At 34.0% G+C, this 26,034-nt stretch overlaps 1 pseudogene; it reads left to right on the top strand.

Annotated features, from left to right (window-relative positions):
* The first annotated feature begins 5,416 nt into the window (after positions 1-5,416).
* LOC119513363 overlaps positions 5,417-26,034 on the top strand; it is a 77,566-nt pseudogene continuing 56,948 nt past the window's right edge.

Below are 26,034 nucleotides of genomic sequence, written 5' to 3'. Positions count from 1 at the left end.
CAAAGTGGCAGGCTACAAGATCAACATGCAAAAATCTGTAGTGTTCCCATACACAAGTAATGTGCAACAAGAGGAGGAAATCAAGAAAAAAAATCCCATTTACAATAGCAACCAAAAGAATCAAGTATTTAGGAATAAACTTAACCAAGGACATGAAAGAACTTTACACAGAAAAAAATATAAGAAACTGATAAAAGAAATTGAACAAGACCTAAAAAAAAAATGGAAGAACATACCATGTTCATGGATTGGAAGACTAAATATAGTTAAGATGGCTATTTTACATAAACTAATTTATAATTCAATACAATACCAATTCAAATCCCAACAACTTACTTTACAGAATTAGAAAAACCAATAACCAAATTTATTTGGAAGGGCAAGTTGCCCCAAATAGCCAAAAATATTTTGAGAAAGAGGAACAAAGTGGGAGGTCTCACACTACCTGACTTTGAAGCATATTACAAAGCTACAGTGCTCAAAACAGCATGGTACTGGCATAAGGACAGATATACCAACCAATGGAATCGAATTGAATGTTCAGAAGTAGACCCTCACATCTACAGACAACTGATCTTTGATAAGGCAGACAAGCCATAGCAACTGGGAAAGAGCAGCCTCTTCAATAAATGGTGTTTGGAGAACTGGATATCCATTTCCAAAAGAACAAAAGAGGATGCCTATCTCACATCTTATACAAAAATTAACTTGAAATGGATCAAATACCTAAACATTAGCATCAAGACCATGAAACTCTTAGAAGAAAATGTAGGGCAATATCTTAAAGATCTTGTGACAGGACATGGTTTCTTAGACCTCACACCCAAGGCATGAGCAACCAAAGAACAAATAGACAAATGGGATCTCCTCAAAGTTAAACACTTTTGTACATCAAAGGACTTTGTCAGAAAAGTAAAAAGGTAACCTACACAATGGGAGATGATATTTGGAAACCACATCTCAGATAAGGATTTAATATCCCGAATATATAAAGGAATCCTACAACTCAATAACAGAAAGACAAACAATCCAATTTAAAAATGAGCAAAAGCCACGGACAGACATTTTTCTGAAGAGGAAATACAAATGGCTCAAAAACATATTAAAAAATGCTCAACTTCACTGGCTATTAAGGAAATGCAAATCAAAACCACAATGAGATATCATCTCACACCTACCAGAATGGCCATTATCCAAAAAACAGAAAATGACAAGTTCTGGAGAGGATGTGAAGAAAGAGGCATACTTATTCATTTTGGTGGGAATGTAGAATGGTGCAACCACTCTGGAAGACAGTGTGGAGGTTCCTCAGGAAGCTAAATATAGATTTGCTGTATGACCCAGCTATTCCATTGCTAGGTATATACTCAGAGTAACTGAAACTTAAGACACAAACAGACATTTGTAAACCGATGTTTATTGCAGCATTATTCACGATTGCCAAGAGATGGAAACAGCCCAAATGTCCATCAATGGATGAGTGGATAAACAAACTGTGGTATATACACATGATGGAATACTATGCAGCTGTAAGACAGAACAAAGACATGGATCATATAATAACATGGATGAACCTTGAGGATATTATGTTGAGTGAAGTTAGCCAGAAACAAAAGGACAGATTCTGTATCGTCTCACTAATATGAACAGACATTAATGAACAGACTTTGGGAGTTAAAAGCTGACAACACAGGTGACCAAAAGATAGAAAGAGGGTAGAGATCAGGCATTTGATGCTGAAGGACTACGGAATGTTTAGCAGGATTGATTGTATAGATCCAGAAATAGATAGCACAATACTGTGTGATGGTAGCACAGTATTGTAAGTACACCAAACAAAGATGTCTGTGAGTAAAGCTGAAAGAGGTGGGATAGGAGAATGTATAGCACCAGAGGTAAAGATAGATGATAAAGACTGGGACTGTATAACTTGGCAAAAACTGTAGTGGCCAATGACTGTTACTAAATATACAAATATAAAAATGTTTTTGCATGTGGGAGAATAAATGAATGTCAACCATGTAGACTGCTGAAAAAGGGATTGTATTTGGGAAAAAACATCAAAGCAAACTGGAGTCTATGGTCAACAGTAACATTGTAATATACCTCCATTAAATGTAACAAAGGCAATATGCCAATGCTAAGTGTATATGAGAGGGGGATATAGCGGAGGAATATGGGATTCTTGGTAGTGGTGTTATTTCCTGTCCTTACTATTGTATTGTATGACATGTTATTTTTCTTTTTATCATCTTTTTTATTATTGCTAAAAAAAAAATTTTTTTTCTTGTAGTAATCAATATGTTCAAGTGCTGATTGTGATGATAAATGTACAACTTTATGATGATACCATGAACAACTGATTGTATACTGTGGATAAATGTATGGTATGTGAATAGAACTCTATGAAATTGTAGGAAAAAATATATAGGAGTAAAAGTGTTGGAGAAAACATGGTGAGAGGGATGTACCTATCTACTGTTGATGAGCAGGTAGAATGGTGTAGCTTTTCTGAAGGTCAGAGTGGTGGTTGCACAAATAGTTAAGTATGTGGGGACCACAAGGTCCTGCAACCTCATTCTGGGGTATGTCATTTGAAGATCTGAGAGCAGAGACATGAATGGACATTTGCAAACTGGTGTTCATGGAGGCAGTAATCATGATTTGCAATGGGTGGAGGTGACCTAAGGGTACGTAGACTGAGGAACAGAATGGTGAATTGTGGTGTACGCATACAATGGAATATTGAGCAAGTATGAGAAGGAGTATAGCTGTGAGACACACAATGAGGTGAATGGATCCTGTACACAGTATTTCAGTGAAGTACGCCAGAAATAAAGGCAAACACTATAATGCCTCACCAATATGGACTAACTACAATGTGTAAACTCAGAATTGAATCTTAGAACATAGCCTAACATGGACATGGTTATTGTAATAGTCCCTAGATTGTAAGCTCTTACAGCAGTCAAATCTATTCCTGAATTTTAATGCATATCTCTAAGCTTTGAGATGCTGATCTCTTAGTGTATAACCTGATTGGTCTCTGGAACATTGGGTATCTGTGCGACACCTGAAACTCAGAGCTAGAGCTTGGCAGATACGAATGTCAGTATTAGTGCATATAGCAACTGTTTAAAAAAAGCTGAAAAAGAGCCCAGACTTCAATTAGTGATATGAATGAAGCAGATCTGGTTAAGACTAGGGCAAACCGGGCCAAAGGGTATAGGTTGAAACTGACTGTGTTTTAAAACTTCAACTTCCATGTGAGACCAAGGGAAGAGATGTCTATTTGGTGCAGGATCTATACTTTCTAAACAGTATACCTCTACAGTCAGTTTGTTCAAACACCACAATTACATGGAACTTTGAATAGGAAGTGAGATATGGTAGGTTAGTATAGGTTAGAGTGAAATAGTGACACATCCCAAAGTAATTTGGGCAGAGAACAAAACAGCCCCACCCCCACCCCCAAGGAGCTGGGGGGGGAAGGTGCAGAAGTGTTGGACTTCCTCACCTGGGACTGGTGTTGATGTTGTCACAAACACTGAGTCTGGCAGTTTGATGTGCTGAGCCCTCTATTGTGGGACTTGCCCTTATGAAGGTCATTACTGCAAAAGAGAGAGTAAACTTGCACATAATTGTGCCTAAGAGTCTCCCCCTGAGTACCTCTTTGTTGCTCAGATGTGGCCCTCTCTCTCTCTCTAAATGAGCCACCTCAGCAGGGGAGCTCACTGCCCTCCCCACTACGTGGGACCTGACCCCCAGGGGTGTAAACCTCCCTGGCAACACAGGATATGACTCCGGGGATGAATCCAGACCCAACATCATGGGACTGAGAATATCTTCTTGACCAAAACGGGGATGTAAAATGAGAAGAAATAAAGTTTCAGTGGCTGAGAGATATCAAATGGAGTTGAGAAGTCTCTCTGGTGGACACTCTTATGCACTATATAGATAACACCTCTTAGGTTTTAATGTATTGGAATAGCTAGAAGTAAATAACCTGAAACTACCAAACTCCAACCCAGTAGTCTGGACTCCTATAGACGACTGTATAACAATGTAGATTACAAGGGGTGACAGTATGATTGTGAAAACCTTGTGGATCACACTCCCTTTATCTTGTATATGGATGGATGAGTAGAAAAATGGGGACAAAAACTAAATGCCAAAAGGATGGGATGGAGGGGATGATTTGATTGTTCTTTTTTTACTTTTATTTTTTATTCTTATTCTGATTCTTTCTGATGTAAGGAAAATGTTCAGAAATAGATTGTGGTGATAAATGCATAACTATATAATCATCCTGTGAACAGCTGACTGTATACCATGGATGATTGCATGGTATGTGAATATATTTCAATAACTGCATTAAAAAAAAATCTATTACTTGGTCAAGGCTAATTTCTGGGTTCCATATTTTTTGCAGAGAAATTAAGGTAAACATTTTTATGTGGTCCTCTGTTACCTACTTTGTACTGCAGGAATTATATAACAAGGAATATTAGAGTAGTATTTCACCCATTATGGTATAATAACTGTCAGCACGGAAAAAAAATTCAGATCACTTTCACAAATTCAAACTAACAGGCACACCTAAAAACTATGTTTCTGCTTCATGTACATGCTCAGGGTCAGAGTTTTATACAGTAGGTAAATTCCCTCTCCACCTTGGAGACTGCTTTTCACAAAACCAAAAAGCAACATAAATAGAAGGAAACATGCAGGAATTTTCTAATCCTTCCAGCCATTTTTTTGAACCCTTAACACTTTTCTATCCCTAAGTACACCATGTACAAATACACAAAGAATGACTGACCTTGGTATTTAAAGGCCTTCTAATTAGTACAAAACATGTGATTATTTAAGTAAGCTGCTCTTTTTGATTGTGGGAGCAACTGTTGGCATGAAACACATGGGAGATAGGGCTAGGAAAGCCAAATTCCTCGGTCTATTAGAGTAGTCAAAATAAATCTGGTCTTACAAGTTGTTGAAGATGTCACAGACAGATAGAATTGGGTTGGTTCATGAGGCTTTGAGTAATGTTGCTTTTAAAAATAACCCCCTGTAGGCTGTTGAATTTCTTTAAGTAGCCGACACAAGGACTTGCACAAAGTAGGGGTCTAACAATTATTTTCCAATTGACTAGATTCATTCCCGGTCCAGAAAAGCAAAGATAAAGAGGATTATTTAACTTCATTGGAAAAACTTGGAAGTTTCTCTTATTTTAGTCTAAATAGGGAAATGACCTCTATGTTTACAAAAATTTGAAAGACTGTAGCAGTGAAGACTAGATCCCTCTCCCTCAAACTTCTTTCTTTTCCTCATTCTTAGCAATAAACTCTGTTAGCCGAATAAATGCCCAACCCAAATAAACTACATTTCCCAGTCTCCTGTGCCACTGATTACGGCCATGCATCCACATGCCAGTCAGTGGGATAGAATAAGAAGTGATATAAACAATTTCAAGAAGTATTTTGAAAGAGAAGGTGTAGGTAAGCTCTTCTTTGCTTTTTCCTTTGGGCTGCCTGGAATACAGGATGAATGGAACTTGAGAAAACTTTGTTCAAGAGAAGGAAGCATGCTGAGAAATATTGAAGGAACATAGGTCTTTTTTTTCTTTAAACTTTTAAAAAAACATTTTAATTATAGAGCGTATTAATCATATAAAATAATAGACAAAATAGTATTGTAAACATCATGTGTAACACTCACCAATGTACCCACCTATTCCTACCTCTCATTATTTGGAAGCAAATCCTAGACATCATAGGTGTTTTTTTGTTTGTTTGTTTGTTTTTAATTCAGTTTTATTGAGATATATTCATATACCATATAATCATCCATTGTGTACAATCAACTGTTCACAGTACCATCATATAGTTGTGTGTTCCCACCCCAATCTATTTTTGAACATTTTCTTAACACCAGAAAGAATCAGAATAAGAATAAAAAATAAAACTAAAAAAGAACATCCAAATCATCCCCCCCACCTCACCCTATTTTTCATGTAGATTTTGTCCTCATTTTTCTACTCACCCATCCATATACTGGATAAAGGGAGTGCAATCCACAGAGTTTTCACAATCACACTGTCACCTCTTGTAATCTACATTGTTATGCAATTGTCTTCAAGAGTCAAGGCTACTGGCTTGGAGTTTGGTAGCTTCAGGTATTTACTTCTAACTATTCCAATACATTAAAACCTAAAACTTGTTATCTATATAGTGTGTAAGAATGTCCACCAGAGTGACCTCTTGACTCCATTTGAAATCTCTCAGCCACTGAAGCTTTATTTCATTTCATTTTGCCTCCCCCTTTGGGTCAAGGAGATGGAACATAGGTTCTTAATAATGGTGGTGATACTATACTAGTACTAAACTCCTTATCTTTGGCCTTATTTTGCATAATTATTGCCCCATTTCATTTTTTATTTTTTCTTTTAAGATATATAAACCTTTTTAGGTATAATTTACATGCTATGAACCACAGCCATTTTAAACAAACAGTTTGATATGTTCTGACAAATGTTTACACTGCTGCTACTAACACTGAAATAAAGATATGGACAGTTACAATCACTCCCAAAAGTTTCATTGTGCTCTTTTGCATTCGGTCCTACAGCCTCTCCTGACAGACTTCAACCCCAAGCAACAACTTGTAAGGTTTTCCTCAAAGGTTATTGGTATTTATTTGCTAGAATTTTACGTAAAAGGATAAAGCAGTATATATTCTCGTTTGTCTCCTTTCACTCAGCATCATGCAGTTGCATGCATCAATAGTTCTTGGATGCTTCAGTTGAATATTTATTGCTGCTAAAGAGTATTTCATTGTATGGCTACACAGCAGTTTATCAATTCCTCCACTGACAAGCTAGTTGAATCTAGTTTTTAGCTATTTTAAATAAGCATACTGTGAATATTCTATGTACAAGTTTTGAGTAGACCTATGTTTTGTTTTTTCTTATCCAAGTAGGCGTGAAGTTGGTGGTTCATCTGGTCACTGTGTGCTTAATTTTTAAAGATCCTGCTAAATTGTTTTCTTAGGTGACTGTATTGTTTTGCATTCCATTAGCCATGTGTGCGTCACACTTGTTCCATATCCTTGCCAAAATTTGGAATTGTTAGTCTTTTTAATTTTAGCCATTCTAATGGTATCTCATTCTTGTATCAATTTAGCTATGCTAGTGGTTTCTCATTGTGATTTCCAATTGATTTCCTTGAGGACTAATGATGTTGAACATCCTTTCATATGTTTAGTGGCCCCTCATATATCTTCTTAGGTTAAGTTTTATTTTTCCCATTTTAAAAATTTATTATATTTCTTTATATTATTAGGTTGTAAAAGTCATTTGCTCTTTACGTAAATCTTTTTCAATTCTATGTAACACAAATATTTTCTCTAAACCTCTCTTTTTCAATTCTATGTAACACAAATATTTTCTCTAAACCTGTAACCTAACTTTATATTCACTTAACAGTATATTTCAAAGATAAATGTTTAATTTTGATGAAGTTTCATTTACCAATTTTTGTCATTTTTATGATTTGTGCTTTTTGCATCCTATGTAAGAAATCTTTGCCTACCACAAGGTTGCAAAATTTTTCTTCTTTATTTCCTTTTACAAATTTTAGCTTTTACATTTCTATCATTATTTTTATGCAATTTTACTGAGATAGATTCACATATCATACAATCATCCAAAGTGTAAAATCAGTTGTTCACAGTATCATCATATAGTTTTGTATTCATCACCACAATCAATTTTTTGAACATTTTCCTTACTCCAAAAAAAAAAAGAATAAAGAATAAAAATAAAAATAAAAGTAAAAAAGAGCACCTAAAACAACTCATACTTCTCCCACCTCCATTCTTCATTTACTTTTTGTCCCCCTTTTTTCTACTCATCAGTCCATACACAGGATAAAGGGAGTGGGAGGCACAATGTTTTCACAACCACACAGTCACACTATGTAAGCTATATAGTTCTACATTCTTCTTAAAGAATCAAGGCTACTGGGTTGCAGTTCAATAGTTTCAGGTATTTCTTTCTAGCTCTTCTAATACACTAAAAACTAAAAAGGAATATCACCATAATGCATACAAATAACCTCCAGAATGACCTCTTGACTCCATTTGAAATTTCTCAGCCACTGAAACTTTATTTTGCTTAATTTCTCTTCATCCTTTTGGTCCAAAATGCTTTCTCAATCCTACAATGCGTTTTCCGGGCTCATCCCCAGGAGTCATGTTCCACCTTGCCAGGGAGATTTGCACGCCTGGGAGTCATGTCCCATGTAGGGGGAGGGGAGTGACTCTACCTGCAGATGTGGCTTAGAGAAAGAGACCACATCTGAGCAATGAAAGAGGTTCTCTGGGAGTGACCCTTAGGCACAATTATAAGTAGGCTTAGCCTCTCCTTCGTACTAACAAGCTTCATAAGGGCAAGCCCCAAGATCAAGGGCTTGGCCTATTAAATAGTTAGTCCCAATGCTTGCAAGAATATCAGGAATTCCTCAGGTGGGGAAGTTTAATCTTTCCACATTTTTCCCCAGTCTTTGAAGGGTGCTTTGCAAATACTTTTAATTCTCTGCCCAAATTACTCTGGGATTTATTGGGGTTTCATGCTAACCTATACAAACCAACCAGCTCTCACCCCCTATTCAAGGTTCCATGTAATTATGGTGTTTGAATAAAGTGACCATACCAGTTAAATTATATAGCATGCTATAGAAAACACAGATTTTCCACCAAATAAACATCTCTTCCCTTGGTCTCACAAAGAAGTTGAAGTTTTAAAACACAGCCAATGTCATCCTTTTCCCTTTAGTCTGGTTTACCTTAGTCCTAACCAAGTCCATTTCATTCATATCTCTAATTGAAGTCTGATCTCTTTTTTAGCTTCTTTAACAGTTGCTGTATGGGGTAATGCTGACATTCATTGCTGCCAAAATTGGACTGTGAGTCTCAGGTGTCACACAGATACCTGAAGTTCCATGGACTGAACAGGTTATACACCAAGAGCTCAGCATCTCAGAATTTAGCAATAACCATTACAACGCATAAATAGTTGTGACTGCTGTGAGAGCTTACAATCTAGGAACCTTTACCATAAACCTTCCCCTGATAACCTATGCTCTCAGATTCAATTCTCAGAGTTTGCACATTTTAGTTAGTCGATGTTAGCAAGGTGTTATAATGTTTGTTTTTTGGATTCTGGCTTAGTTCACTCAACATACTATCTTCAAGGTCCATTCACTTAGCTGCATACCTCAAACTTCATTCCTTTTTGCTGCCATTCAGTATTCCGTTGTTTGTATACACCACAGTTCACCATTCCATTTACCAGTTGATGTTCCCTTAGGTCACCTCCTTCCATTGCAAATTGTGAATACTGCCACCATAAACACCAGTGCGTAATTTCCATTCCTGTCCCTGCTCTCAGTTCTTCCAAATATATACCCAATAACAGGGTTGCAGGGCCATATGGCAACCCTATATTTGGCCCCCTGTGAAACCACCACACTGCCCTCCAGATGGGTGGCACCATTCTATTTCTCCACCAACAGTCAACAGGTACCTTCCTCCCCCCACATTTTCTTCAGCACTTGTATCCTCTGTTTATTTTTCAAACAGTTTTATTAACACACCATACAATCCATCCTAAGTCAACAATGAATGATTCCCAGTATAATCACATAATTATGCATTCACCACCACAATCTAAATAAGGACATTTCCATTTTTGCACAAAGAGGAAGAGGAGATTAAAAAAAGAATAAAAATATAAAAGATAGAAGAAAAATAAAATACAATGAAAAGGTCAGACAACACAATCACCAAGAATCCCATATCACTCCCTTATATCCCCCTCTTATAGACATTTAGCTTTGGTATATTGCCTTTGTTACAATTAATGGAAGCATCTTACAATGTTACCATTAATTACAGACTCTAGTTTGCACAGATTGTATTTTTCCCCTATACTATCCAATTTTTTGACAACTTTCAATGTTGACATTCATTTTTTCTCCCTCATTTAAAACATTTTTATATTTGTACATTTAATCATCATCACTGACCACTCTAAGAGTGGCTAGGTTATACAATCTCAGGCTTCTATCTTTTCTTCTCATGTCATACATGCCCCTAGCCTTCCTCTTTCAACTGTGTTCACACTTATCTTTGTTTAGAGTGCTTACAACATTGTGCTACCATCACACACTATTATGCTATCCATTTTTGGTTCTATACATTCAATCCTATTGAACCTTCTGTACTCCTTCAGCATCAAATGCCCAATTTCTAACCTCTTTCTGTCTCCTGATAGCCTGTGTTCTCAAATTTAACTCTCAAATTCTGCTCATCGGTGTCAGCTCATATTATTGAGCCCATACAGTATCCATCCTTTTGATTCTGGCTAATTTCACTCAACATAATGTCTACTATCTATCATTTTGTCTTTTTGGTTTTATATGTCATATATTATTTTATTTTTATTTTTCTTCTCTCTCTCTCTTTTTAACCTTACTGATATTCTTCATTTCTTCTCCAAACCTCTCTCTCCCGTATTTTCCTGTCTGCTTGTAGTGCTCCCTTTAGTATTTCTTATAGAGTAGTCATCTTGTTCACAAACTCTCTCAGTGTCTGTTTGTCTGAAAATATTTTAAACTCTCCCTCATTTTTGAAAGATAGTTTTTCCAGATACAGAATTCTTGGTTGGCAGTTTTTTTCTTTCAGTATCTTAAATATATCATACCACTGCCTTCTCATTCCATGTTTCCTCCTGAGAAATCCACACATAATCTTACCGAGCTTCCCTTGCATGCAATGGATTGCTTTTCTTTTGCTGCTTTCAGAATTCTCTCTTTGTCTTTGACACTTGGTAATCTGATTATTAAGTGTCTTGAAATTGGCCTACTCAGATACATTCTGCTTAGGGTACACTTTGCTTCTTGGATCTTTAATTTTATGTATATCATAAGAGATGGGTAATTTTCAATGATTATTATTTCCTCCATTGTTTCTGCCCCTTTTCCCTTCTCTTATCCATCTGGGCACCCATGACATATATATTCACTTTCCTCTTATTGTTATTCAGTTTCCTGAGATGATGCTGGTACTTTTCCATTCTTTTCCCTGTGCATAGGATTTCAGGTGTCCTCTCCTCTAGTTTCTGAATCTTTTCTTCTGCCTCTGCAAATCTGCTATTGTATGACTCCATTGTGTTTTTCATCTCTTCTCTTGTGCCTCTCATTCCTGTAAGTTCTGCCACTTGTTTTTCAAACTTTTGAGTTCTTCCTTATGTTCACCTAATGTTTTTATATCCTTCATCTCTTTGGCTATATCTTCCCTCAACTCATTGATTTAATTTTTTAAGTGATTTAGTATATTTTAATATCTTTTATTAGTTGTCTCAACTCCTGTATCTCATTTGAAATGTAAGTTTGTTCCTTTGATTAGGCAATGTCTTCATTTTTTCTAGTATGACTCATAATTCTTTGTTGTCTAGGTATCTGGTTTCCTTGACTACCCCAGTCAGATTTTCCCAGATCAGACAGACCAGGTCTCAGGAGGAGAGTTTATTCATATCAGATTTCCCTGAGGTTGAGACCCAGAAGATTGTCAGACTTTCCCGTGAGGCCTCTAAATGTTGTGCTTTTCCTATTCTGCCCAACAGGTGGTGCTTGTCAGCCTGCAGCTCCCCATCACCTAAAGAGGTGTGGTGCCTTTAATTCCCAGCAGACCCTGTCCCTGCCAGGGTCCAAAGGTGTCAGAAGCCAAGTTTAATCTGTTTCTGTTTTTATTTTTTCCCCTAAATTCTCTGAGGAGGGTCATACACTTGAGCTGAGCCCTGCTACCCCCTTTCCTTAGGAAAGATAAGTTCTTTAGGGAATTATCTCCTACACTTGACTTCTTCCCTTGACTCTGAGTATCTTAACTCCATCCTTGCCTGGGTCAGTGCTGACTATTGAAAATGCCTGAGGCTTTCTCTGAGCTACTTAGAATGAGAGGAAAAAGGAAAAAAGAAAGAAATCCCCTTTTCAGATCCTGTCCCCAGCCCCACAGTTCACCAGTCAAGAAGCAGAGTTGGTTCCAAGTTCTATGTGCCCCTTTTCTTGGGACACAGCCTTTTCCAGTATTCTGAACTCAGCTAACTCCAAAAGCTTCTGTTTTTATTTATTCATGTATTTTTTTTTTTCCGTCAGCTCCACCTCCTCTCTGTTGGGAGAAATCTCTGGGTTCCTTTTGTGCTTTCTCCAGGTTTATCTATGCTCATAGCTTGTATTCATTTGTCCAAATTTGTTAATTAAGACCACAGCTGGAGCTTGGTTGAGATACTTTCCCCATTGAATTGCTCTGACATCTTTTTCAAAAATTATTTGACCCACTCATATATGAGTGGGATTATTTCTGGACTTTCTTTCCCATTGATCTACATGTACACCGTTCTGTAAATACTGCAATGACTTCATGTCAAACTACTATGTACTGTAGCTTTATGGTAAGTGTTAGTGTTAGTTCACCAAGATGGTTCTTTTGTTTCCAACATTGCTTTTGCTATTCTAGGTTATTTGCATTTCCATATGAATTTTGGTTTTCTTGTCAATTTCCTCTAGAAATGCTTGTAAATATTTTGATTACCACTTTATCTAAAGACCAAATTTTTGGGAAAATGATATGATAAAGATATTGTTTCTCTCAATCCAAGAATGGAAGAGAATGTTTCCATTTGTATGGGTCTTTAATTCTTTTAGCAGTATTTTGTAGTTATCAGTTTATTAGGTTCTGTGCATATTTTGCTAAATACATCCCTAAGTATTTCATGATCATAAATCCTACTATACATGGAAATGTATTCTTAAATTTCCTTTTATAGATTTTAATTCTAGTGAATAGACACAGAATTATTTCCATATATTGATCTTGTATCCTGTGATTTAGCTAAACTCAGTAATTAATTCAAGTAGCTTTTTTTTGTAGATTACTTAACATCTTCTAGGTATGAGCTCATGTTTATCTACAGCTAAAGACAGTTTTATTGCTACTCTACAATTTGAAATCCTTTTCTATAGTTTTATTTCCTTGTTGCATTGACTTGAATTTCCAGTACAGTTTTGAAAATAAGTTGATGAGAATGAACATGCTTAGCTTGTTCCTGATATTAGCAAAATTATTCATTTTTCATAAGTAACAATTATTACAGCTATGAATTCTTTTGTTGATGTTTTTAACAAGCTGAGGCTATATACTTCTATTTCTAATTTACTGAGAGTTTATCAGGAAAGTATGTTGAATTTTTTCAAAATTTCTGTGTATCTCCTGAGATGATCATCTAGCTTTCTGCATATTCTGTAAATATGGCAGATTACATTGATTTATTTTTCTCTTGTTAAAGTAGTATTTTATTCTTTTATCAGGATTTATTATCCTTTTTATATGTTATTGAATTCAACTTGTTAATATTTTATTAAGGATTTTTTATGTCTGTGTTCATGAGAAATATTGGTTTACTCTTTTCTTTCCCTTGTTTTGAATGTCCTTGGCTATTTTTTTATTAGATTAATACCAGCCTCATTAAATAAGTTGTGGAGCATTTTCTTCTCCTACATAGTCTCAAAGAGCTTATGTAGCATTGCTGCTATTTCTTCCTTAAAGTCTTAATACAACTCATCAGCAAGGCCATTTGAACTTGGATTTTCCTTTTTGGCAAAAATTTCTGTAACAAATGCAATTATCTCTATTCATATATTATTCCTTATCTCAATTTTAGTCACTTGTGATTTTTCTAATAATTGTCCATTTCATCAAAATTTATTGACATAGTGCTGTTTATAATATTTTCTTTTTATGTCTTTAATATTTCTAGGATGTGAAGTAGTATTTCCTTTTCTAATACTGGTATTGGTAATTTGATTCTTTTACATTTTATTATTTATCAGTATACCTAGAAACTTTTTAACCTTATTGATCTTTTCAAAAAACAGGTTTATTTTCATTTATTTTTCCTTGTGATTATCTATTTTCTCTTTCACCAATTTGCACTCTCATCTTCATTTATTTTCTTCTACATACTTGAAATTTAATTTACTTTTTTGTTATTTCTAACACCCATTTATGGAAGCTCAGATAATTGACTTTAGATTCTTCTTTTTTCTAATAAAAGAGTTTAAATTTAAAAGTTTCCTCTCAATAGTGCGTTAGCTTCATCTCAAAAAGTTTATACATGATTATTTCATTATTATTCAATTCAAGATATTTTGACTCATGGATTATTTTGCAGTAATTTGTTTAATTTCTAGTGTATATATATAATTATGCATATATAATATGATATATATTAATATATATTTAGATATATATCTAAATATATATATTAGATATATATAATTATATATAATTAATATAAATATAATTATAGATGTTTAATTCTAGTGAAGAGACAGAATTATTTTTGTATATTGATCTTATATCCTGTGATTTAGCTAAACTCTAATTAATTCAAGTAGCTTTTTTTGTAGATTATTTAACATCTTCATATAAGCATGTTCATTCTCATCAACTTATTTTCAAAACTGTACTGGAAATTCAAGTCAATGCAATAAGGAAATAAAACTATAGAAAAGGATTTCAAATTGTAAAGTAGTAATAAAACTGTCTTTAGCTGTAGAAAAACATGAGCTCATACCTAGAAGATGTTAGGTAATCTACCAAAAAAAGCTACTTGAATTAATTACTGAGTTTAACTAAATCACAGCATGTAAGATCAATATACAAAATAATTCTGTCTGTCACTAGAATTAAACATCTATATTATATACATATTAATTATGTATAATTATGTATATATCTTTAATTTATGACTTACTGTTTTTGGTTTCTAATTTAGTTTTGTTGTTCTTGAAGAAATTACAATAAATGAATTCAAACTTTTGAAACCTATTGAGATTGCATGTATTTCCTAACAGTGTCTATCTTGGTGAACTTTCCACATGAACTTGAGCAAAAATATGTTTACTGCAGCTGTTAGTTCTAATGTTCATAAATATCAATTTAAGTAGGTCAAGTTGGTTGACTGTATCATTGTAGATGTTGTGAATCTTTACTATTTTTGCCTAGATGTTCTATCAGTTACTGAGAGAGTTATGTTAAGTTTTCCAACCATGATTGTGTTTTTGTCTATTTCTGCCATTATTTTCTCAAGTTTTGGTTTATGTATTTTAAAACTATGTTATTAGGTAAGTCTACATTGATAATTGTTATATCTTCCTGATATGTTGAACCTTTATCATTATTAAATGTCACTTTTGTCTAATACTCCTTTCCTTGAAGACTACTTTTGGATTTTTCTCTCGCTTACCATCTGTAAAGCATGAAATTTTCCCTTTTCTTTACAGTCAAACTATTTGTGCCTTTGAATTTAAAATGCGTATCTTGTAGATAGCACATATGTGGTTCTCACTTTTTTTATCCAATCAGACAGTCTTTGTTTTTTGATCAGAGTCTTCAGTTCATTTACATTATTTTAAATATGTCTATGGCTGCATTTATGTCTAACATTTTGTTTTTGTGTTTCATTTAACCCATTTATTGTCTTTGTTGTTAGTGTTCTTCCATTCCCCCCTTTTCCTGCCTTTTTATGCTAATTAACATTATATTATACTATCTGGTTTCAACTACTGATTTTATACTTATATCTCTTTTTGTTTTTTTAGTAGTTGGTCTAGGGCAGCAGTTCTCCAAGTGTGGTTTTCAGGCTGCTGGGGTCCTGTGATTATTTCATGGTGTCCATGAAGTCAAAAGTATTTTCATAATAATGCTAATATGTTATTATCATTTTTCACTGTGTCAAAATTTGCATAGAAGTTGCAACAGCAAAGGTGGTAAAAATTGCTTGCTCTTTGGAATGAATCAAGGCTATTGCACATAACTCTGCTTGTAGTCATTTTATCCTTCATTACCACGATCTCACTGGAAAATAAAGCCAGTTTCACTTATGGTACTTCACAAAGCCAAAAGTTATTATTATATTAAATCTCCATCCTTAATTTTTTTCTCATTATTCTTCGTGAAAAATAGAAAGTATACAACAAATTTGTTTGTAATAGCCACAAATTGTAATCAGTCCAGATGTCCTTTTATAAGTAAATGATTAAACAAACCATGGTACATAAATATGATGGAAAACTACTAAACAATGTGAAGGAATGAATTATGCATATACATGGCAAATTGAATGACTCTCCTCGGAATTACATTAAGAAGCCAATCCCTAAAAGTTTATGATTCTATTTACATAACATTTTTAAATAACAAAATTTTAGAAATAAAAAACAGACTAGTGATTGCCAAATATTAGTGATGTAGGGGTATTTGGAAGGGAAATGGGTGTGATTATAACATTTCAATAAGAGGGATTCCTTTGTTGATAGTACTATTCATTATCTTGATTATCTAGACACATGATAAAATTTTGCAGAACTTAATGCACCTACACAACACAAATACAAACACAAACATAAAACACAGAAATGAGTACATGTAAAACAGAGGAAATCTTAATAAGGTCACTGGATTGTATCAATTTCAAAATCCTGATTGCGATATTTATTATATTTTTATAAAATGTTACCACTGGGGGAAATTGGGTAAAAGCAACATGAGAACTGGCTGTATTTTTTCTCTTACAACTGCATGTAAATATACAACTATCTCCACAAAAATTTTAGTTAAAAATATGAAGTATACATAAAGCATTTTTCCTGCATACAAATACATGATGTTTGTCTTCAGGAATAGTACTTGTATGGATATTTGAATTGCAAGCTTAGCTAGACACTTTTTTCCCACAAAACCCCATTTTTTACTTAAAATAATGAATGTTCATAATTTTGGTTATTCAAGTTAGGGTGTTTAACAGTCATTTACTAAAAAATGGATAATGTAAATGTGTCACTTCAAGGAAAATAAGTTATAGCATTTATTGCTAAAGATAAAGTTTTAGCTTCCACATGAAAATTAGATTTTGGAAAATGTATACCTGCCACTATGAAATTAACAGCTTTCCATTATTTAGGGATTTTACTGATGAGATCAATGGTGATATTAGTGCCTGTGGTTTTCTGATACAGTATAATAAAATGCGTCAATATTTGGAAAATTTGCATCACTCAATGACCCAATATTTTGCAGCTCACCAATATATAATGCTACAAAATCATGCATGGGTAAACTATTCATCCAGGGTACAAGATAGACCAATGGATTTTTAAAATTTCCTTGTTGTGGTTTCTATTTGACTTTGCAATAGGGCCTTAAGACACTATCACTTAGTGGTTTGTATCAAAGAACAGCCAAAATTATTTGAAAAGGGCTATTAAATTAGTCTTCACTTTCTAACTTTTTCTCTATGTGAGGCAAAATTTTCTTCATATGGTTCAAACAAAAAAAAAAAAACTGTTTGTAACAGCCTGAATGAAGTAGCACTTTTGAAAATCCAAGTGTCTTCTCTATTAAGAAAATTAGGAAAATGTAAACAATGCCATCTTACTATTTTTGTTTGTTGTAGAAACCTTAGTTACTCCTCATTTAAAAACTGTATTTTTATGTTAGCAAGTTATTTTATTATTATTCTTATTTTGAAGTGAATTGATAAGTAAATGTGCTTTAAATTTCTCAGTTTTAGTTTTAAATTTCTCAGGTAAATTTTATAGATTTAATCCACATAAATCCTTTTGCAGTTTCTCAATACTATTTAAGAGGGTAAATAGATCCTGAAGACAAAATGTATGAAAATGACTGGTCAAGATATTGGGATTATGTTTTATGATTATTACATTTTTATCCAGGCTCATGGTGTTACAGAGCCCAGGGTGCCCTTATTATTCATTCAACAGTTACTGAGTTGAAGGAACTTCCTGTGTCTAGAACTAACAAGTAAAGAAAACAGAAGCAAATCTGCCTGCAAACAGATTGTAGCTTGGGAAAAGAAAAACACATAAATAATTGTAATATTATAAAATAACTGATAAAATGAAATTTAAAAAGCAGTAATTCTGTCTAAGAATAATGGAAAGTTTTCTCATAGAACTTAGCATTTGATCTAAAATATGAAGGATATAGGGAGTTTACATCATCAACCAAAAGAGGCACTGTTAGATACAGTATATTCTTTTTATCATACTCACAAGCACACAATGTACAGCTGAATATGTGGGGTTTCTCTTTTATTTCCCACATTCATCATCCTCTCCATGGGTATCATAATTAATTCTGTTACAATTTTTAAATTGTGAATATTTTTTCTTATGCCAAGATACTTTGTTAATGCTTTAGAAATCACAAATCCACTCAAAGACAGTTTTGATGAGTTGGTGTGCAGCTGGCTAATATCACCCATTACACGTTGAGAAGGTGACATATTCTACATTCCAGGAATATTTATATTCTTAAAATCTGTGATACATCCTTCTTTCTTCAATTCAGTGTAAACTGTCTACTCTCTTAAATCCAAATATCTACCCAAAGAAAACATTTTTAAAATCAAAATTATTCTAACTTCCGAGATAATCTTTGGAGCCTTATTCTTCAAATAGATCTGTCTTTTTTCATATGGCTTGACAATAAAAGTTTTATGCATCTATTTCCAAATAACACTTTTTGGGGGTGATCAGATTTTCCCACGCTTCTCCCTCTTATCACACACCACACTCAGCAAGTGTTCTGCAATTTGTTCCTAAAGCAAATATAAGTCTTTGGACAGTAATTTAGAAAAAGTTTTAAATTATTTTACTATCTAACCCAAAACAGGCCAATACTTTTGCAAAGTGCTATGAATTAATTACTAGAAAAAATAGAATGCATCTAGATTATACAACAATGTCAAATTGCTATAAAAGTTTCTAAATGCTTACTTTAAATGTCAGTACCTAACTGATTGGCAAAACTTACAATGAGTAGCGCTAACTTGTGAATGGCCGCAAAATATAGTAAAAAAAAAAAAAAAAAAAAAAAAAAAAAAAAAAAAAAAACAGCTTTAGTCCCCATAATCTGTGCCATGTAGTGATTTTTTTCTAAAAGAGCTTTCATCTGGCATCCTGTCATATGGTCTGACTGTAACCAAAATTATCACTGAATTTGTTACTGTCCATCTGAAAGAGATGGTGTTAAATCAATCCAATTTCATCTTATAATTAGACTGCACTTTGAGGCTTGTTTTTATCTTCTGAGTGCTTGAGGAGTCTGTGGGAAATAATCATATATTTAGAAAATCAATGTGTGTATGGTTTGACTCTCATACTTATTAAGCATAGAGTAGTATTTTGCAGGGATATTTTATGATCACAGTATGGGAAACATTTCATTAAGCTATGTTTGCATTAATTTAGCAGTTAATGGCATCTCAAATCAAAATGCTAGATGAGCTGAGACCTCAAAGTTCCTTTTTCTCCCCCCATTAGCAATGACCTCTCCATTTCCTTTCTATAAACATTCACTACAGGAAAGTGTGTTCTCATTAAAATAAATATATCTTCCCCTCGGTTTCCAAGTTGGGATATGGAGGTTTATGAAAATAATTAATTTGGAATAATTCCCATAGTTCCTGTTACCATTGCACATTACTCAATGAAATGAAATCCTCTTCATTTCTGTAATGTGCAACCTCAAACCAAAATTGTTAGACGTTTCCTACCGTAAGTGCCTTAAAAACACTAGTGACAAATAACTTTACAGTTACAATTCAAAGTCCAGAGGTGACCTCAAAATGGCCATAAATTTTCAGTTCTGACCCAGGCACCTGGGCAAAATCCAGAGTAAATTTCTCATTTCAGTTACTATTAAGTAGTGAGTGTTTTGCCACCTTTGAATGAATTACAGGCATTCACTTGAAATTGCACAGACTAACCAAAGTGAAGATCAATTCTACTTCTCTAAGCTCCAAATTGTGATATGTACCCAATATCACCAACAAACCTTTGAAGAGCAAAAGCCAGAAGGGATAGTTTCAGTTTCTCATGTTTTACTTTTCCAAGGACTTATGACATGCAAAGCCTGAATATTATCACACATGGTTAGCTGATGCTAAATTTTAAGGTATGGAGTGGGGGTTGTCCTTGGTTCATTGATATGTTCTGTAGAATGTGCCTAGTATTTATGCACTAACTCCAGTACAGTTCATCTGCATGTGACTTAATATTTTGATATATTCTTTTCAATATGGGTAGGTTTAACTGCATTTCTTAGTGTGCATAGTTCTTTCAACAAATATTTATTGAGTGCCTAATTTGTACCAGGGACTGGAGACAAAACAGTGAACAAAAAAATGATAATGCTCCCTAAAGTGCTGCAGTAACAAATACCACAGACTAGTGGACACAAACAAAAGGAATTTATTATCTCACATTTTTTGGAGACTAGAAGGCTAAAATCATGCTTTATCTGAAATCTGTAGGGTTGTGGTGATAGCTTGCTGACAGTCCATACGCAATCACTTATGCTGTCCTACTCTGTGTCCAAATTCCTTCTGTTTATTAGGACTCCAGTCATGCTGGATTAAAGTCCACCATTGTTCAACTTTGTCTCACCTTAACTGATAACATCTTCCAAGATCCTTTAACAAATGGATCTATATCCACAGGACTGGGTGACAGGATTTGAACACGTCCTCGTAGGGAACATGATTCAATCCGTAACACCAGCACTCCCAATGGAGTTTGCTTTCTAGAAAAGATAATACACATATCAAACAAAGCAATATGTACTAAGGAGATAAATAATACAGTGAAGGAGAAATCATTGTGCTGGGTGTGAGGGGATATTTAAGCCATAAACATGTACAATTTTGAAATTCTGTTGACTATTCCCTCTTTATACTTGACCTGTCTCCAGTTTGTCCCGTCACTCTCAGACTTGGATGAAAATTTGCAATGGTCTTGGGACCTGTTTTCCTGAGCAGCCACCTAATGGTGGCTGAAAATATATGCCCCTTCTTGCCAAATTCAACTTTCTCTTCTCTTCTCACTTGAACCCACTCTAGAGTTAAACTCCCACCATTCTACCCACACCACTCTTGCCAGAAAGTCACAGTGGAAGTGGAAAATTAATGATGGAAACAGTAGGAAATAGTTGGAATTCATAACTCTCCTTTTCTGAAAGTCTCTGAAAATAAGATAAATTCTTGTCATTATGTGCTAATTAAGGAATTAGCCCCTGTGAAGATGAAAAGGTAACACGTGAATTCTAGTCTTTGCATAAAATAGACCAAGGCACAAATGAAGAAAAATTATTTTATTAATCATTCAGTTCACACAGCATTCATGCATCCAACTTCAATGACCATTCAAGTCTCATATTTTATTAGTCATTATACCTTCAAAAGGAAGGAATTCATTTCTGATACATTAAATCAGTAAGGCAAGAACATGTTATTTACTGGGTGATAAGCAGATAGTCAAATAATATGTGTAAAATAAAAAAGGATAGTAAATCAGGAATAATAGTAATAAAAATAGCTTATACTTACTGTTTCTAAATGTCAAGCATATATATTATATATATGAATATGTGTGTATATATACAAATAAATATACACACATGCACATATTTATATATATATGTATGCATGTGTGTGTGTATATGTATATATATATATATATATATATATATATATATATATATATATGTCCTCATGGTAAAACTTTTGAGGATTGCCACCATTTTGTACATGAAGTCACTGAGGCACAGAGAAGTCACATAGCCAGTAAGAGACATTATTTGTAAATTAATTGATGTTTCCTCTCAAGTCTCCATTTCGATTTAACATTTCTAAAGTACATAAAAGTATTTTACAATGTTACACCCTAACAACTACTAAATAGAATGGAGCATTGCTATCTTTTGCTAATTGAGAACAGTGCAATAGAATAAATTTAAATCCATTTCCAAAGGAATGTTGCATGTTAAAATCTTGTTCTTGTGTTCATATTTAGATTTGCTAACATTTTGATTACAATTTTCAAACTTGGCCTAACTGTATATTAATTGTTTTAATCACTGCAACTTCAAGTTATATGAACTACGTGTCCATAATTAAGCAATATAACATGACAAGCAGTTCCTTTCAGGATGATTATAGGATATTATAATTCCATAATAAACTCCAATGATGTTCTATCTTAATTATACACATTAATAGATTCTGTACACATTTAATTATCTGCTACATTGCTACTCCCATAACTTTTAAACAGTTCTGCTTGAATATAATCAGTACTCAAACATAAATTCATTAATGGGGCATAACGAACAACTTATCTCCATACTTTAGGATGGAAACCACACACTTATATATACAATTTCTCATAGCTATACCAGCATTTAAATGATTAAATCTTATAGATACCTAAAGACACATGTTTATATGGGTTTAAAAGATAAATTCTCTTCTACTTCAGCAATCTGTCAAATATTTAAGTTGGATTGTGAAGGAAATAATTATGTATAAATAATAAAATGTATTTTATTTGCCTTTTTTTTCTGAGAATTGTCTACTTATTTGGGCTATAAAGCCTGCATTAAAAGGTTTATTTATTTATTTAATTTATTTGTTTGTTTGTTTATTTATTTATTTTTGTGGAGAAGAAAAGAATTTATTCACGATCTTGCAAGAACAGGCACCCAACCAAAATGGGGGAGGGTGGGAAGGTTGGCACACAGAACAACAGACCCAGCAGTATTTATTCCCTACACCTAAAAGCAAGTCCCTCCCCTGTTTCTCCATCGGCTGGATACTTCCGAGGTTACGTTCTATTTGACAAGCCTAACTAGCCCACACAAATTTGAAACATGCAACCTGCCCAAATTGGAAACATTTGAAAAAAAAGTCTCCTGTGCAAACTTGGAACATTTGAAACAAGTCTCCACCCCTCTTTTCTTTGTTCTTAAACTGCAGAGCCAGTCTGAGATAGTTTGGTAACAACTTATGAAGCTGTGTAAGGAACATCTACCCCCTCCCCCAGTCTTCACCTTGCAAAGACAGTGGGCGGATAAACAGGAGGACCGGCCATCGATTACAGCTTGGCTTCTTGACCCTCTGCCATTCCCCTGAGCTGCCCCCACCCTGTGTGAAAGCTAAACTTAATCTAATTCTCACACCATCAAAATACACCAGACAGGAATAGGCAAGCATTTTTCTTCATTCTTTAGACTCCCTTCTAATTTTTATCAAATCATGTACTATTTAGGTAATTTTTTTTCAAAACCACATTCCCTGCAAACTAAATTTATTATTATTATTTTTAGAATTTTTATAGTTTTGTTTATTCAAGTTAGATCTCAGAGTTATCTAGAATTAACACAGAGATGTGATCAAACATGGATCTAATTTTATTTTACTCGTAAAAACCCACCATGAGGACAAATACAAGGAAGTAGAATTTTTATAGACATAGCACAGCCTCCTTGCTCATAATTCCAGATTCATGAAAAATCTTGTAGTAGGAGAATTTGGGGTAGGGTAATTTATGATTAAGGACTTTAAGGCCTTTTCAAAGAAATTGTCTAAAAAGGTTTATTTAATTGTAGAAGATATTTGTCCTAAAAATTTTGACTGTAGCAAGTTTTAAAAAACTTTCATGTTAAAAATCTTTTTCATTGTCATAAATTCTCCTTAGACATTAATTCTCTATAAAACATATCCAGAAACTTATATCAAGCTTTCAGATCTCTCTAGTAAGAGAAATTTTAAAAGATGAAATCTTTATTTCACTAAATACATTTTTCAAAGTTAGAATGATAGACCTCTTTCCTTTTAAAATCATTTCTCATTCCCCTCTCCTATTCCAAATATTCATCAGTCCCATAAAGTTTTTGTTGTTAAAAATGTGACATAGCAACATTATTCACAATATCCGAATGGTGGAAGTAACCCAAGTGTCCATTGACAGATGAATGGATAAATGAAATGTGGTATGTCTACATAAGGGAATATATTTATTCATAAACAGGAACAAAGTGCTGATGTATGGTATAACTTGAATGAACCTTGAAAACATTATGCAAAGTAAAATAATCCAGATACAAATGGACAAATACTGTATGATTCCATTTATATTAAATATCTAGAATAAGCAAATGAGTAGAGACAGATAGTAGAATAGAGGCTACTAGGGGCTGGGGGCTAGGGAGTAATTGCTTAATTGGTAAAGACTGTCTACTTGGGGTGTTGAATGTTTCAGTAACTGGAAAGTGGTAATGGTAGCACAATGTTATGAAAGTAAATAATGCCACTGAATTGTACACTTAAAATGGTAAATTTTGTTTTATATATATGTTACCATGATAAAAAATGGAAAATATTCAACTTTGGGGTTTTCCTTCCCCATTTTCACTGCCATATTAGTAGTTCAAATTTTTCAAAAGTTTCTTTTACAATTTATTGTTTGCAGTAATCTGGGAGCAAAGGACCATTGGGCACCGTTGGCCTTCCTTCTTGTTGATGCCTTAATTTGGACAGTTTCATTGCCTTTGAACTATAAATTTGTAACCTAATAATCCCCCTTTATAAAAGCCAATCCATTTCTTGTATTTTGCATAATGGCAGCTGTAGCCAACTGGAACAACTTTCATGAAATTTAACAAAGGCAATATAGAAAAGCTAAATGTCAATAGGAGGGGAATATAAGGGAAGAATATGGGATACTTGGTGTTATTGTTGCTTCTCCTTTTTATTTTATATTTTGTTTTTTTAAGTTTTTTCCTCTTCTTCTTTCTTTGCAGAAGAAATGGAAATGTCATCATATAGATTGTGGTGGTGAATACATAACTATGTGATTATACCAGGAACCATTGATTGTTTTCTTAGGATGGATTGTACAGTGTATGAATATAACTGTGTAAAAAATAAACAGAAAGATACAAGTGCTGGAGAAAATGTGCAAGGAGAGATGTACCTATTTACTGTTGGTAGGGAAGAATAATGGTGCAGCCCGTCTGGAAAGCAGTGTGGTGGCTCCACAAGAAGCCAAGTATAGGGTTTCCATATGATCGACAACCCTGTTATTAAATATGTACTTGGAAAGACTGAGAACAGGGACATGAATGGACATTTGCACACTAGTATTTATGGCAGCAGTATTCATAGTTTGCAATGGATGGAGGTGGCCTAAGGATACATAGATTGATGGAAGGAATGGCAAACTGTGGTGTATGCATACAATGGAATATTGTGTGGCTGCAAGAAGGAATGAAGTTGAAAGGCATGCAACTAGATGAATGAAACTTGAGGACAGTAAATTCAGTGAAATAAGCCAGAAATGAAGACTAATATTATAATGACTCACTAATATAGAATAAGTATAATGTGCATACTCTGAGAATTGAATTCAAGAGCATAGGCTATCAGGGGAAGTCTTATTGTAAAGTGTCCTAGATTTTAAGCTCTTACAGCAGTCACATCTATTCCTGAGTTTTAAAACATTTCTAAATTCTGAGATGCTGGGCTTTTTGTGTAGAACCTGGTCATTCCTTGGAAATTTAGGTATCTGTGTGACACCTGAGACAGAGAGCTAGAGTTCTGCAGCTATGAAAGTCAGTATTACCCTATACAGCAACTGTTAAAAAAGCTGAAAAAGAGTTCAGACTTCAATTAAAAATATGAATGAAGCTGATCTGGTTAGAACTATGGCAAATCAGACTAAAGGATAAAGGATAATATTAACATTGTTTTAAAACTTCGATTTCTGCATAAGACCAAAGGAAGAGATGTTTATTTGGTGCAAAATTTTTGTCTTCTGTATCACACCATCTAATTTAAGTTGTATGTTCAGTTCATTTGAACACCATAATTACATGGAACTTTGAATAAGGTGTGAGATTTTGCTGGTTTGCACAGGTTAGTGTGATACCCCAATTCATCCCAGAGTAATTTTGGCAGAGAATACAAAGCATTTTCAATGTCCACTTGAGGGACTGGGGAATTCCTGATATTCTCACAAGCATCAGGGACTAACAATTTAATAGGCAAAGCCCTCA

This window comes from Choloepus didactylus, chromosome 2, assembly GCF_015220235.1.
Source record: "Choloepus didactylus isolate mChoDid1 chromosome 2, mChoDid1.pri, whole genome shotgun sequence".
Taxonomy (NCBI): Eukaryota; Metazoa; Chordata; class Mammalia; order Pilosa; family Megalonychidae; genus Choloepus; species Choloepus didactylus.
The sequence above is the reverse complement of the archived record's forward strand: the minus strand, read 5'-3'. Positions and strand labels throughout refer to the sequence as shown.